At 38.5% G+C, this 14,395-nt stretch overlaps 1 long non-coding RNA gene and 1 pseudogene across 1 annotated transcript in view; one reads left to right on the top strand and one right to left on the bottom strand.

The window, feature by feature from the left end:
* Positions 1-14,395, bottom strand: part of LOC132598231 (uncharacterized) — a 271,631-nt gene that overhangs the window by 194,115 nt on the left and 63,121 nt on the right. The gene's annotated exons all lie outside the window — the stretch shown is intronic.
* Positions 13,625-14,310, top strand: LOC115854089 (zinc finger matrin-type protein 2 pseudogene; annotated as a pseudogene).

The following is a 14,395-nucleotide window of genomic DNA, read 5'->3' as shown; positions in this document are numbered from 1 at the left end:
TTTCCCCTTCTAGGATATTTTATCAGTTAGGATTCGGTTTTAGGAAAAGGGAAATATCTCTAGCTATTCTAAGAGTAAAGAGATTCAGTACAGAGAACTCAGTGTGCTTATGCTCCAGAGTTGACACCCAGAACACCCCCAGAACTGGCCCAACAGGGAAACAGCTATCTGTGATTGCCAGAGAAGTGCAGAGGTTTTGCGTCATTGCACCAACTGCTGTTTCCAGCATCACACCGCCGAGGTCACAACCTGGATGTCCAGATGCTGCTGCCAGAACTGCTGACTTCAATGCCATGCCCCTTATGCTAGAGCAATGCCAGCAAAATGGATCCCTGCCTACCATTGCCTCTCCCTCCATTTAATTCAGTTCTGATTTCACAATTCCATGTGTGCATCTCATTGGTAGAACCTAAATTACATCCAAAATCTGGGCCACAGTGACATCTGAGAAATGATGGTTTTAGCTCTCCAACATGTGTACTATGGAAGGGAATACTACAAAGAGTTGGAATAGATGTGGAATGATCCAGGCTATCATATTTTCCACAAGTTTGTTCATCTGCTCTTCAAGAAGAAGAGTGTTTTTTAACTGGTCATCTTTTTTTTTTTTAACAGCATGATCAGTAGATGTAATAACGCTTTGCTCTACTAACAAATTTATCTAAGAAATAATGTCTGCCCAAATCAGATACAGGTATCTCCCATGGAATGCATGTATTCCTCAAAACACCTATGTCAGTATATTTTTGTGGATTAAATACTACATTCTCATCGATTTATAGCCTTTTTTAAGATGACACTTTTTAATTGATATTCAAGTTTTAGTGGCCCTTATTTAAATTTTTGATTACCATCTTCAAGCAATTAGTGATTTGTTAGTAAACAATTTAAAAGACTAGGTTGGGGTTGGGGTGGGTAAAAGGAAAACAGAAAATTGTAAAATAGCATACTACATACATTCTTTGAAATGTTTTCCACTTTTTTAAACCTAAGACACCCTGAAATTCACTCCAGATCAATGTATAGGAATCTTCCATATTCTTTTGTAAAGCTGTCGAATACTCCATGTTGCAAATGGTGTATTTGTCTTAGACAAATTTAGATATTCTTTGTAAACCAATCTGAAAATATTTTCCTTTTAATTGGTGAGGTTTATCCCAGTTAGAATTAATGATATAACTAAAATATTTAGTCTCTACCCCGTATTATTTTGTATTGTATTTAATGTACTTCTGCTAATATATTTTTAGGTATTCTATTCCCTTTGTCTTAAGCATTTATTTTTTGTATTTAGAAAATGTGATATTGTTGTTTTAATGGTGATATTTATACTAATACCTTTTGTCATGTTCCTAAGCCTGATTTCCCTTACTTAACCTTCGACTATAGCTTTAATTCTTCCTATTACCTATATGGTAATTAATGAGCTTATTCTACTTTCCCCTTCCTGTCTCACTTATTGTCACCCTTTTTTTTTAGTTGTGTTATTTCTATTTTATGAGAACATATAACATTCACATACTGCCCCCCTGCCTGCTTTGGTCTTAGATCTACAATTAAACATATTAAATACTCAACACCACGCCTTTGCTGTGTTCCTGTCAAAATTCCAAAACTAGCCTGATTTCCTGTTTTGTAAATGACTTGGTCTTTTTGCCTATCTCAAGATTTTCCTTAAGTCTAAAAGTTTTACTAGGATATGTCTCAGAGGTAACATTTACGGTCAGTTTTCCAGGTACACAGTAGGCCCTTCCAACATGTATAGGTAAGTATATTTTTAAATTTCCACAATTGTTTTTATTGAATTAGTTTTAAATATTACTTCTATCACTTTCTTTGTACTTCCTTGGAGAGCACGATCCCTTGTATGTTGGACTCTCTTTGCGTATCTTCTATATCTAATCCTTTCTCATCCATTTACTTTTTAAATTTGGTTTTCCTACTCTTGGCTATTTCCATGCCTCCCCTTCACGTTTTTCAGTCCATCTACCTATTCTCCCTTGAGTAAGCTGTAATTTCATCTTCGTCTCTGAAATTATAAAAAAAAATTTTCTCACCTGTTTCTCCTGAGTTTATTTGATCAACATGTGTCTCACATCTTCCACTTTTTTCTTTTCTGTTCTTTTTATGCTGTTGTTCTTCTCCATTCTAGGTTTTTGGATTTCTGATTCAGTGTTCTTTCATGTGTGAAAATACTTGTTTAATGAATGCTGAAATGTATTTCAGTTGCCCCCTGCTTCATAGTTGTTTTCCAGTGGTGTGGGAGATGAGAAATGTTTTTACCGTGTGAAAAACTTTGATTTTTCACTTCTAATTTCCCTTTTAAAGTAGCTTTGTGTGGGTGTTACCTGACATTTTCTGTTCAATTTTAAATGTTTTGAATTTTCCTGAATCATAAATAACAGGTGTTTCTCCATGGGAAGAGACTGAGGTGAAGGTTTTAGGTGGATTAATGGTTCTTAGTTGGTACAAAAAAGCTGAGCTTCTTTAACAGATGTACCTTTGGGGATGTCTGATATTTCTTGGGACTTAATCATACTCTTTTATGTAAGGCACTTAATTTTTATATCTTGCTTGTTCCCTTAATTCCCCTTACCAATCAGCCTTCAAAGAAAACCTCCTTCGTTCCAAACTGCATCCTGGTACCCCAGAACTGGTGCCTTCTCAAGTTGGTCGCTTCTGGTCTCATAAACTTTCAAGCCTCTTCCATTTCATTCCCCAGTAGCTGGCACTCTCCTACACCAGGGTTCACATTGATTCTCAGTATTTACACTGAGAGTGGGATCCTCTGTTCAGAGGGTGATTTCATCTGTGCTTCACTCCTGCTAATACCCTCTCCCCTCTCCTGTTCCTGTACAGTCTCTACTTGACTCTGTCCTGGATTGGGATCCAGAGTTGACTCTGATGGTTTTGGATATTGATTTTCCCACTTACAAGTTCAAGTAAGTTTGTAGTATTCTCTGTCTCTTAGTTATGCTATAGGTATGAATTAGGGGTGTGTTTTCTTCTTCTTTTTGTTAATCCTAATATTTTCAGAAGATACAGGAGGAAGTTCAGATTTAGGTAGTTACCATAATCCTATGGGAACCTCGAATTCCCATTTGATATTTTTAAAGCTATTTAAATGGCATCATTCTCTAAATATGTAGCCCTAATATGCAGAAAAGTCCATGTATTTTTGTCCACTAATTGGTATTCAGGAAACTTGGTAAACTGTTATTGTAATAATTAATATATAGATTTTAGGAAGTTTTTTTAATACACACAATCACATCATCTGTGAATAATGACAACTTTGTATCTTCCTTTCCTTTCCAATCCTTTTATCTTTTGTATCTTTTCTTCTTGCTGCCTAAGGCTTTCAATAAACTGCTGAAGAGAACTTTTGATCAATGGCCTCTTTTCTTACACCTAGCAATGAAGAGAAAACTCTCAAAGTGTCACTGTTAAGTAGGATGTCTGTCCTTCATGTTTTTATCTAGGGTATTTTTAGTGTGATAGGATAGTGTGTAATTCTTAGTGAAATATATCCTCTTTTCCCAGAGATAATCATTAAAGCTCACAGCTAAGGATGAAAGAGTCCAAGTACCACCAGCTGTTGGGGCTATCCACCTCCTGCAGGGCTCACTGAGCACAACTCTAACTATTGAAAGTGAGCAATATCAAGTCATGTGGTATAAATATAAAACAACTTTATTTTTGCCAATAATTGTAACCAACATACTGTCTTGAGTTCCCCTTTTCTCTGGGCAATGAATTTCATTACGACATATTAATCTCTTCTTCAAAAACTTTAACATGCACTAGTTGCAGTTCCATTTTCATTTTTAAGACTCTATTCTGCTCATTAAAATACTTAATCTCACAATTAGAGAAAAGTCTTTAAACACACAATAGGTGAGAATGTTCTTGCACCAACACCATTCCTAGTCTTTGGTTCCCGACCCTTTCATTTGGGTTATCGTTGATACTACTGGAGAAAGAAGGGAGAAGGAAAACAAATATTTTGCTATATGCTGCCAATGGCAAGATTACTCCTCTTTTCTTGTTTTGAGCACCCCCAAGTGCTTGCATCAAGCAGCATTCTTCTGGCACATAAGCATCCACTCCTTACTGTAGCAGTCCCCAGAAAACTGGCAACCCCAATCCCACATACCCACCACAGTCCTCAACTCTGGAGCCTAATGGCATAGATAAGTCCATTCCCCCTAACTCTGGGGGCTTAGAACGTGAGGAACCACGCCAGCATGCCAACTCTCTGATTCAGCTTTATCAGGACAGATGAGCAAGCTTAGCTGCTTGGTAGAGATCCTGCAGGACACTGGAGGTCATTTTCCCCTCTAGCAGACTTGCCCCAACTCTGTGATTCCTTTCCCTTGCCTTGAGAGACGGCAACCAGTTGGATACCCTTCTCATCTCCCACAGAAAGGAGAATGAAGGCGATACCTTCTCTACATGAAAAATCACTCTGCAAAAAGCATAACCAGCTCACTTCCAGCCTCTGTCTTACATGACTTCAAAGAGGCGAAGCCAGGTTGAGAGGGCCTACCTCCGATGAAAAGGCACTCCTTAGCCATCCCTGTAGGGAAGTGGACAGCCCAACAGCTGATGGGCACCCTAAACTTAAAATGTGGAGTAGGGAAACTCTTTTGTTCTCGCTGCAGGCTTTAGTTCTCAATTTCTGAAAAACAGATGCTCTTACTTGGCACCTCCTAACTTTACCATCTTAAGGCAGGTTTTTTTTAATCTTTAACTTAATGGACTCTGTCTCTGTCCCAGGCTTACTTCAAACCATGAAAATGATAGATGCCACTGACCTGATTTTTTTTTCATATCCACTTGACCATCTGACCAAAATCTGTAGTACAGAAAAACCATGTATCAAATATCTGTTAATGTTGAAACAAGCGAAACAAAAACCAGAGTTGTCACCATGAGGGCACGTTTATAAATAATGGCACCATGCCTGGTTCTCCATACGTAAGATGAAGCCGCTGAGCTGAAGCAGTCACTCAGCTATTTTAGGGCTGGCATACACAATCTGGAGAAAGTGAAAGCTGGTGGACCATCCACTTAAAGCAACCTATAACATTCATATTTATTATGCTGTGACTTCATTCTAATTTATTAATACTTTATCAATGCAACCTAAGAGAGTGACAACAAAATGTATGAGAAGATACATCCCCTGAGGACAGGAACCAATTCTCTTTCTTTCTTCCTCCTTCTTTCCATCTTTTCTACCTTCCTTACTCCCTTTATTGTTTATCATTTCTTCCTTTCTTCTTTTGTTTCTCTCTACTATCGTCAGTGTATGGCACAGGCCTACCTAGCCCATCATAAGTCCTCAGTACATGTTTGTCACACTAAACAAAAATGAAATGTTCTATTTTCTTTATTAGAAATAAATATGGTGCAGTAGGCACCGTGGACATTGAACTGTCCTCAACCTCCTAATAACTGTCTGGGGGGTTGCACCGAAATCTACAGCAGTCACTTCCTAAAGTTATGCTATCTTTGTACTGCTAATCCGGCTTCCTGACTGACAGACTGCTTCATTCTGCCACCACAATCTCTTATCAGTTCTATAGGCATATTGGAAGGAAATAAATCTGCCTCACAATACACAATGTCATATTTCTCCCTTTCCTACTTTTTCATCTTTCTTCTCTCACAGCCAAAGAATTGGGCCTCCAAAGTTCTCTCAGCCCCTGCAGTCCTCCAATTCTGTTACTTCCCCAGATGCAATTCCATTTCATAATCACATAACCCGTATCACATCTCTGTCTGGGGTTTACTGCAATCCTCTCTCTCCAATTCCCACACACACATCATGAGCTCCTTACTGCTACCACTGTTGAACCTACAGCACTCCATCTATGGAGTTATTTTGTGGGTTTAGGGCATTGTGGATTTTGAAGGAAGTAGTACCCAAGGCACAAATTGGTCAAGAAGCAAAAAGTCTGTTGTAAACATAAGATCAATCATGTTTTTGAAAATTCTACATGAAGAATGACTCTCTGGTCCTTGAGGACGAACAAGAAACTGAGATCCAATTCTGCAGGAATTAGGAAAGAAAGTGACAACCAAACAACAAATATACTCAACACCAGAGACAAAGCAAAAGGAGAGGAGGGACTGATTGGGACTGAAACCTAGAAACAAAAAAAAATTTGTGAAGAAAATAGGAAGTGATCGAAAACAGAAGATTCTTGACCAACTGGGGTGTAGAATAGGACTGAATGAGAAACAACGGAAGATGAACAAGAGAACGGGGAGCGGGAAGGAGGCTCAGGAATTGAGACACAACACCTCAGTCTCCCAGGTGAGTCATAATGCAATGGCTTCTATCTAATGTCGCTGAGCTCTGCCATCTCATCCTCTCTGACTCTGTAACACCCCCATATCAATCCTCCTCTTCCACCTGGAGACCCTTGGTTGCCATTCTGCCCTGGTCTGACCTTTGTTGTGGCCTTAGAAAACATCTTTGTAATGGCAAACTGGGATAACAGCTACATTTTGTGGTCATGAAATTGATTCATCTCACTAGTATTTATCAAATATGTGTACTCTGCTGACTGCATCCTGGACCATTCACAGGACCTAAGAAAATCAAAAGCAAAATAATAAAAAATAAAAAAAGTTTTATACACATTAAAGCTCAATCTTTAAAAAATTAAAACTGGTGCTTAGAAAAGCTGAAAAGTGTTTGTACTTTGGTATTGATGTTCTGTGTGCCAAGTCTAATTTTTTTTCATGGAAATTCATGGTATAATTACAAACAACTGTCACTTGTCATTATAACAAAATAGCTTCCATTGATGGTTAGTTGCCATTGTGTTTCCTTAGTTCTAGCATTTTGAAAAAAGAAAGAGTAAAAAAAAAGGAAATGGCTAAAACTCCATAAAAGTAACATTTGGTTTTAAAGTTATAAAATTGTTGAGTCAAGATATTTTTAGTAAAATTAGTTCCATCAGTATAAACCCAAATTCTGGCACATAAGCAGATGTGTGTGGCTATGCTCCAAATAATTGAAGAAAAAATTATTTCCATACCTGAACAGCCAAGCTACTCATAACTCCCTACTTCTCTTTTCATTTTCATCTTGACCGAGGTTGAGGTTTGCACTTCAACTCTCGTTTATTATCTCATTTTTCTTATGAACTCCAAACAAGAAGTAAATTATTGCAAAAATACCTAATTTGAAATTTGATGAAATTGACTTGAGGATGTAGGTTTCTTTCTTAATATTAATAGGGTTCTTGAACCTTTTTTTTAAGATGCCATGAAAAAAGAGAAACCATTCACTGAGTTTACAAATCAGAAGCACAATGCATGATTTTTATCTTCAGAGAGCTTTAATATAGTTGGAAATACCAGACAAGCACATGTGATAAACCAGTTATATTGTTAACAATGAATTGTATGATAGGGTATGTGTACATTTTATATGTTCACAGAAATAAAGATAGTTAAGGTTTGTAGTAATGTTGGAAGCATTCATGTAGATATAGAACTTAAACTGAACCTCAAAAGTTGTAGAATTTGTTCTGGGTACGTAGAGCTAGGTATATCTTGTCTTTTACCAGAAAGGAAAAAAATTAGATTCCCTTGATGAGAGAAAGAAATAATAGAGACGATTTGTGTCATTACTGAACAAAGCTAGGAGCCACAACAGTTGGGATACATTAGGATACTATTTTCTTCCCTCTATTTGATCTTCAGTGACTTAATCACAAAGGTTCTGTGAAACAACCTGCACAACCTCACTCTCCACTAGTTAAGAGAGAACTGGTGAGAAAGAAAGATTACCTATAAAGTTCTTAAAGAAAATGGTCTAATGCAGGGATACTGTGCCAGTCAAAACATTTCAGAAACCTCAAAAGATTACAGAGCTCTAATTCCCAAGAAGTTACCTTCATTTCCTCTGTAAATATTGCCCTTAAATTTTCTGTACACCATGTTGTATAGTCATTCCAAAGAAATCTGCCTGATTTGGCCCAATTCTGAAAGAAAGCCCCCATCACTTCAGCTAAGTGGAAAACTGAAGCGATTATGAGGATAATTCAGTTGCGATCGTGAGGTGGTAACTCACTCCAGGCAAGTCTGGGCAGTGACGGGAAAGAAGTAGGCAGAAGTGTTCACACTCTCCAAAGGAGATAATCAAGCTGGTAGAACGTAATAAATTGCTTTCAGTGAACATTAGGGCCTTATTATCTTTTAATTTCATGCAGAAGGTATTTTTATTCTGTACTTAATCCTGTTATAAGTGCCTACACCAGAGCTCCCAATCAAATCTTTATTCTCACATGCACAGAAGGAAGAGAAAAAGAAAACACAATCTGTCTTAGTTACTAATCAATATAAGAATGGTCTAACGAAGAACGAAACCCTTGGGAAACCTTTCTAGAAACAGCCTCAACACTTCTAAGAATTTCACATTAAGGCAATTCTTTGTAATTCTTCAGACAAATGTGAACTACCCAAAAGGGTGAAGGTGGGAGAGATAGAGACAGACAAAGTTTAGGATAAAAGACGTTAAGGAAAGAAAAAGAGAAACCTTCTGTGTGATTGAAAACATTCTCTAACCCCTTGCAAAAGTACATATTACCTTCCCTTCTATCCTAGAGGAGGTAGGCTGCCCCCTCACCTGTGCCCTCACCTCATCCTACTCACCTCCTCAGGGCAGCATCCCATCAAATTCCTCCTCTCTCTCCCTTTTACTGGCCCTTTCCAATCAACATACAAATGGTGGCAAACAACTCTAAGCATTCATTTGCTTAATAAACTTGTTTATTGAAATAGGATACACATAGGGAAAAGAGCAAACATCGTAAGAGAAGAATTTTCAGAGTAAATGCACCTCTGTAAACTCCATCCATATCAACAAGTAGAATGTTACCAGCACCCTAGAAACCTCTATTGTTCCCCCACCAGGGAATTCCCTCTCTCAAAGAGAGCCACTATCCTGACCTCTGACACCACTGGTTAATTTTGCCTATTTGACAGTTTTCTCTAAATTGAATTAATCCATATATTCTCTCGTGTCTGGCTTCTTGGACCAATATTATGTTTGTGAAAGCTATCCATGTTATGTCATGCATGTAGCTTTGCCCATTAATTCTCATTGCTGTATAGTATCCTACTGTATGAATAATCTACAAATTCATCCACGGGTGATAGAGATTTAATTTGTTTCCAGTGTGGACCTTCTATTAAATAGGAATTGTAAAACAGGGCTACCATGAACATTCTTAGCTGAACATATATACCCATTTTGGGGGTGTATACCTGGGAGTAGCATTTCTGTATCATAGAGTGTGCATATATTCAGCTTTAGTAGATACTGTCAGTTTTCCAAAGTAAATGGATCTAGTTACTCTCTCAGCAGCAATATAGGAGAGATCCAGTTGTTCCATATCCTCTCCAAAACTTGGTATTTTCAATTTTGTTGGTAGTGGTGGTTATTCCGGCACAGGTGTAAAGATATCTAATTGTGGTTTTAATTTACATTTACCTGATGAGTAATGACATTGACCAACTTTTCCCAGGTTAACTGGCCATTCAGATAGGAAGGATCTGTTCAAGTGCTTTGTCCATGTTTCTATTTGGGGTGCCTATTTCCTGTTTCTCTTTATGTATTGTGGATATGTTTCTCCTGATCTCTCTCTCTGTCCCTTTCATATATATATATGCATACATATACTTACATAATATAAATATATTTTATGTATAAATTCTTATATATTCTTATATAATTTATAATATATAAATACATTAATATATATGCATACATAGTATATATTATACCTATATAAAAGATCTATGCTGTAACTTGTCTTTAAATACCCTAAGTAGTGTCCTTTGGTAAACAGAAGTGTTCCACTTTCATGGGGTCCAATTTACCACATTTTTCCTTCATGTTCAGTGGTTTTGTGTTCTGTTTAAGACCTTTTTTTACCTACTGTAATGTCAAGAAAATATTGCTCTGTTTTATTCTAGAAACTTTGGTTTAATTTAAGTGGCTTAAATCTCCCTCTGGCTATAATTCCCACTCCTTTCCTTCACAGTAACTTCACAAAATACTTGTCTATATTTCCCATCTTCTCTTCTTCAGAAATAATCTGACTTCTGACTGCCCCTGCCCATCCTCACTACTCCAGTGAAGGTATTTTCTCCATGCTTAATCCATATCTCCCTAACTGCCAAAGGGAAATTTTTCCATTCCTGTCTTAGTCACTTGACTGTAGCATTTGATGCTGTTGACTAGGCCCTTCTTTTTAAAGTTTCTCCTTAAAAATTTCAGGATTCCATTTCATCCATATTTTACAACTACCTCAGTTCATTCCTTCTCAGTCTTCTTCATGGGCTCCTTCTCCTCTAATTATGTTTTAAACATAAAACTGCAACATGCACGAAATTCTACTGTGTACCAGACACCATGCTAAATCCTGGAAATATGGTGGTGAGCAAAAACATATGGTTCCTGATGTCATGGAGCTTAGTATCTGGTGGCAGACACACACATTAATCAAATAATTACCATGATGAATATTTAATTACAAACCGGGATCGTGGCTCGGAAGGAAACAAAGGCTTATAGAAATGGCTCAGGAAACTGTGGCCTGTGGGCTAAATATGGCCCACTGACTGTATTTGTAAATAAAGTTATATTGAAATACAGGCATGTCTCTCCATTTACATATTGTATATGGTTGCTTTCACACCAGAGCAACAGAGTTGAGTAGTTGTGATAGAGACCACATGGCATGTAAAGCCTAAAATACTTATTTTATCTGGCCTTTTTCAGAAAAACGTTTACCACTCCTAGTCTATAATAAGACACATAACCCCGACTGGGCATATGCTGGCCAGGAAAGGCCTTCTTTCCTAGGGCACTGGCTCTCGGGTCTCAGGAATAGCAGGTATTTACTAGGCAAAGAGAGAAGGGTAAAGCTCTAAACAGAGAAATGCCATATTCGAAGGTCCTATATGGAAAGGAACATGGCACATTACAAGGAAATGAGAGAAACATGAGGCTGGAGAGACAGCCGGGGACAAGATCAAGCAGCATCTTGTAATTCACATTAACAATGCTTGAGATTTTTTCTAATGGAATGTCATTAAGTACTTTTTAAGTAGAGCAGGGTAGGGAGGTTTTGGTCATGACTGTTTTTCTCCATCTCCTGGCTCTGGCTTCTTTGGTGTTGGTTTTGTTCTCACGCTATTCAAGGTAGCCCCCGACAACTCCTAGATCAACATCCTCCAGATTCAAGTCCAGAAGAAAAGAGAGATTCCTCCCACCACCACCAAGAGTTCAAATATGTCCCGTTTCTGCCTGTTTTCAGTCACATTCCCATCAATGAGCCAATGACTGAGGCCAGAGGAATGGAATTAGCCAACTGACTTATGCCTACGTACATGGCCACCGCTAGAGCTGATCACAGGATCAGCCTCAAGCATTTGCAATAAACGTTAGATAGATGTAGCAACCCAAAGGAAACACAGGGTACTTGTTCAAGGAGTAAGATGAATAAACGCTGCATGGCAAAACCAAAAGATTCTCAACACAACACACAAATGGGGATAATTTCTCCTCTCCCTGGGTGTGCTTGCTAAGAACATCTCATTCATACCTCTGTTTTCAACTACCACCTTTATAATAATCTATTTGTAAATATCTGTCTGTTTGTAGCCCTAAATGTTTTCCTGGTCTCCAGATCTGTTCATCCTGGTCTCCACTTGGATATGCTACAGGTTTAGTTTAATGAGAAAAAACAATTCATTATCTACCCATCAGTCCTACTCCTCCTTCTGTGCTGTCTTGCCCAGATCAGAATCTAAAGAATGATTCTACAATCCGTCCTGAATCTTATCAAACTGTCTAATCAGTCACCAAGTGATGACATAGCTCCCTCACTCGCTATTTAAAATTCTTCAGATGATTCTTGCCACCTCCAGAATAAAATCCAACCATCCTATGAAGACAGTCAAGATGCTTCCCAATGGCCCTGCTACCCCCTGAAAAAACACTCTACTCCTCAGTCTTTCACTCCTCTGTCCTTTTGCCCATACTTTTCCCTCTTTCTAAACTGCCTGTTCTTTCTTCCTTCCTTCTTCACGTGGCCAACTCTTGCTGGTTATTCAAGAATAAGCTTAATCCTCATTTTCTTTAGGAAACTTACAGAATCACTGTGAGTTATTCAAGAATGAGCTTAATCCTCACTTTCCTTTGAAACTCACAGAATCACTGTGAGTACTCTTCCTCTGTGCCCTCATCATACCCATGGCGCCCCCATGTCTCAAAACCTATCACGCTGCCACAGTTTATTCCTCTGTCTCTCAGAGTCTGCAAGCTCTCTGGAGGATAGGGATGTGTCTTATCTTTCTATGACCTAGTAAGTGTTTCGCACATACTAAACATTCAATAAACACTGGTCGGAGAATTCTACTCAGGTCAACTGGGGAAAGAAATTACACTTTTGAAGAGAATTTCATTGATGGAAATAAAAAATTAAACATGGAAACTATATGGTAGTGATAGGGCAAGTTAATCTAAGTAAACAGTTCCTTAACATTTTTTAAAATCCTTTTTTGACCCTCTCTTCACCCCTCACCTCTTTTCTAGCATATGGTGTACATTCCCAGAGATGCAGAGCACAACTTCATGCTAAAGGAGTGTCTACTCTGATTTCCATAAAATGCCTCACTTAGTGCCCTGTACCCCAAAGGCACCCATTATTTACTAATTAGTGATCACAATCTCCAGGCAGACATAGGATGCTAAAACTTACGGTAAGCACGCTCTAATATTTACTGTTGTAGTAATATAAGTAAATAACAGAAAGCAATTTATAGAACCACTCCCAGGTTTAAGAAAATTTCAATGGAGGTGGTTCCTGGAATTCCTTTGGTCTCAGGACTTTTAGGAGCTAATTTCCGCTCATAACAAACACTTTTTTCTTATATTCTTTATTTCTTTCTATTTATGTTTCTTCTACAATTTAAATACAATTTCCTTTAGAATATTATCTTTATTCAAGTATCGTATACCTTTATAAATTTAATTTTTCTAGTATGTACTAGGCATACTTTCCCCTGCAGATACAATGGAGAACAAAATCAACCCAAGCTCTGCTCTTATAGTGCTTACGGTCTAAGGGGAAAACAAAGTCATGACACAAATAATCACACACACACAAACTGAAAAACAGAACACTGTGACATGTTTTGAAAATATTACCGATATCTACAGCAAGCATCTGAGTTAATACAGGATGTAACTGAAGGCTCCCTAAAGAAAAGATGCTGGGACCGGGATCTGAAAATGAAGGCAGTTTGATTAGCTGAAGGGAAATGAGACTGGGAGAAAGCAGGGAACATTTCAGGCAGGAAAATGTCACGTGCAAAGGCTTTGAGACAGGAAGGAGCATGGTATATTCAGAGGACTACATAAAAACAAAATTAATCCTAAATTCCCACTAGGCACAATTTTTCAAAGATGGAAAACAATAGGACTTAGAAGAGACACTGAATTGGAAATATATAAATATGAACTGAATCTTGGTTCTTCCTCTCAATTTGCTGGATGACTCTTAAAAACCAGTGTGAATTCGCAGTGAAGATGGCGTCAGGCAGTGGGACAAAAAACTTGGACTTTCGCCGAAAGTGGGCCAAAGATGAATGTGAGAAGCTCACTGAGAAGAGGCTCACAGAAGAGAGAGAAAAGAAGGATGGAAAACCAGTGCAGCCAGTCACGTGAGAGCTTCTCCGGCATCGGGACTCCAAGGTGGACCTGGAATCCAAACTTGGGAAGACAACCGTCATTACCAAGACCACCCCACAGTCTGAGATGGGAGGATACTATTGCGATGTCTGTGACTGTGTGGTGAAAGACTCCATCAACTTCCTGGATCACAGTAATGGAAAGAAACATCAGCGAAACCTGGGCATGTCTATGCATGTGGAACGTTCCACTTTGGATCAGGTGAAGAAACGTTTTGAAGTCCACAAGAAGAAAATGAAGAGAAGCAGAAGGATTATGATTTTGAGGAAAGGATGAAGGAACTCAGAGGAGGAAAAGGCCAAAGCCTACAAGAAAGAGAAACAGAAGGAGAAGAAAAGGAGGGCTGAGGAGGACTTGACATTTGAGGAGGATGGTGAGATGGCAGCTGTGATGGGCTTCTCTGGCTTTGGTTCCACCAAGAAGAGTTACTGAGGCTTTCTATGCTTGGCTTTTTGCCGGGCCTAACTTTGTGTGTGTGGGCGTCATCTTTTGGGGGGTACTGGGGAAAGGCCTTAAGACTGGCAGTGGGGAGGGCTAGAGGGTGGGTGTCTGTGGTTTCCCTCTACCTTGGGAGAGAGCACAGGATGCAAAGGAATGTGGTGTGGCATG

This window comes from Globicephala melas, chromosome 12, assembly GCF_963455315.2.
Source record: "Globicephala melas chromosome 12, mGloMel1.2, whole genome shotgun sequence".
Lineage (NCBI taxonomy): Eukaryota > Metazoa > Chordata > Mammalia > Artiodactyla > Delphinidae > Globicephala > Globicephala melas.
Note: the sequence above shows the minus strand (reverse complement) of the source record. Positions and strands in the feature narration are given on the sequence as shown.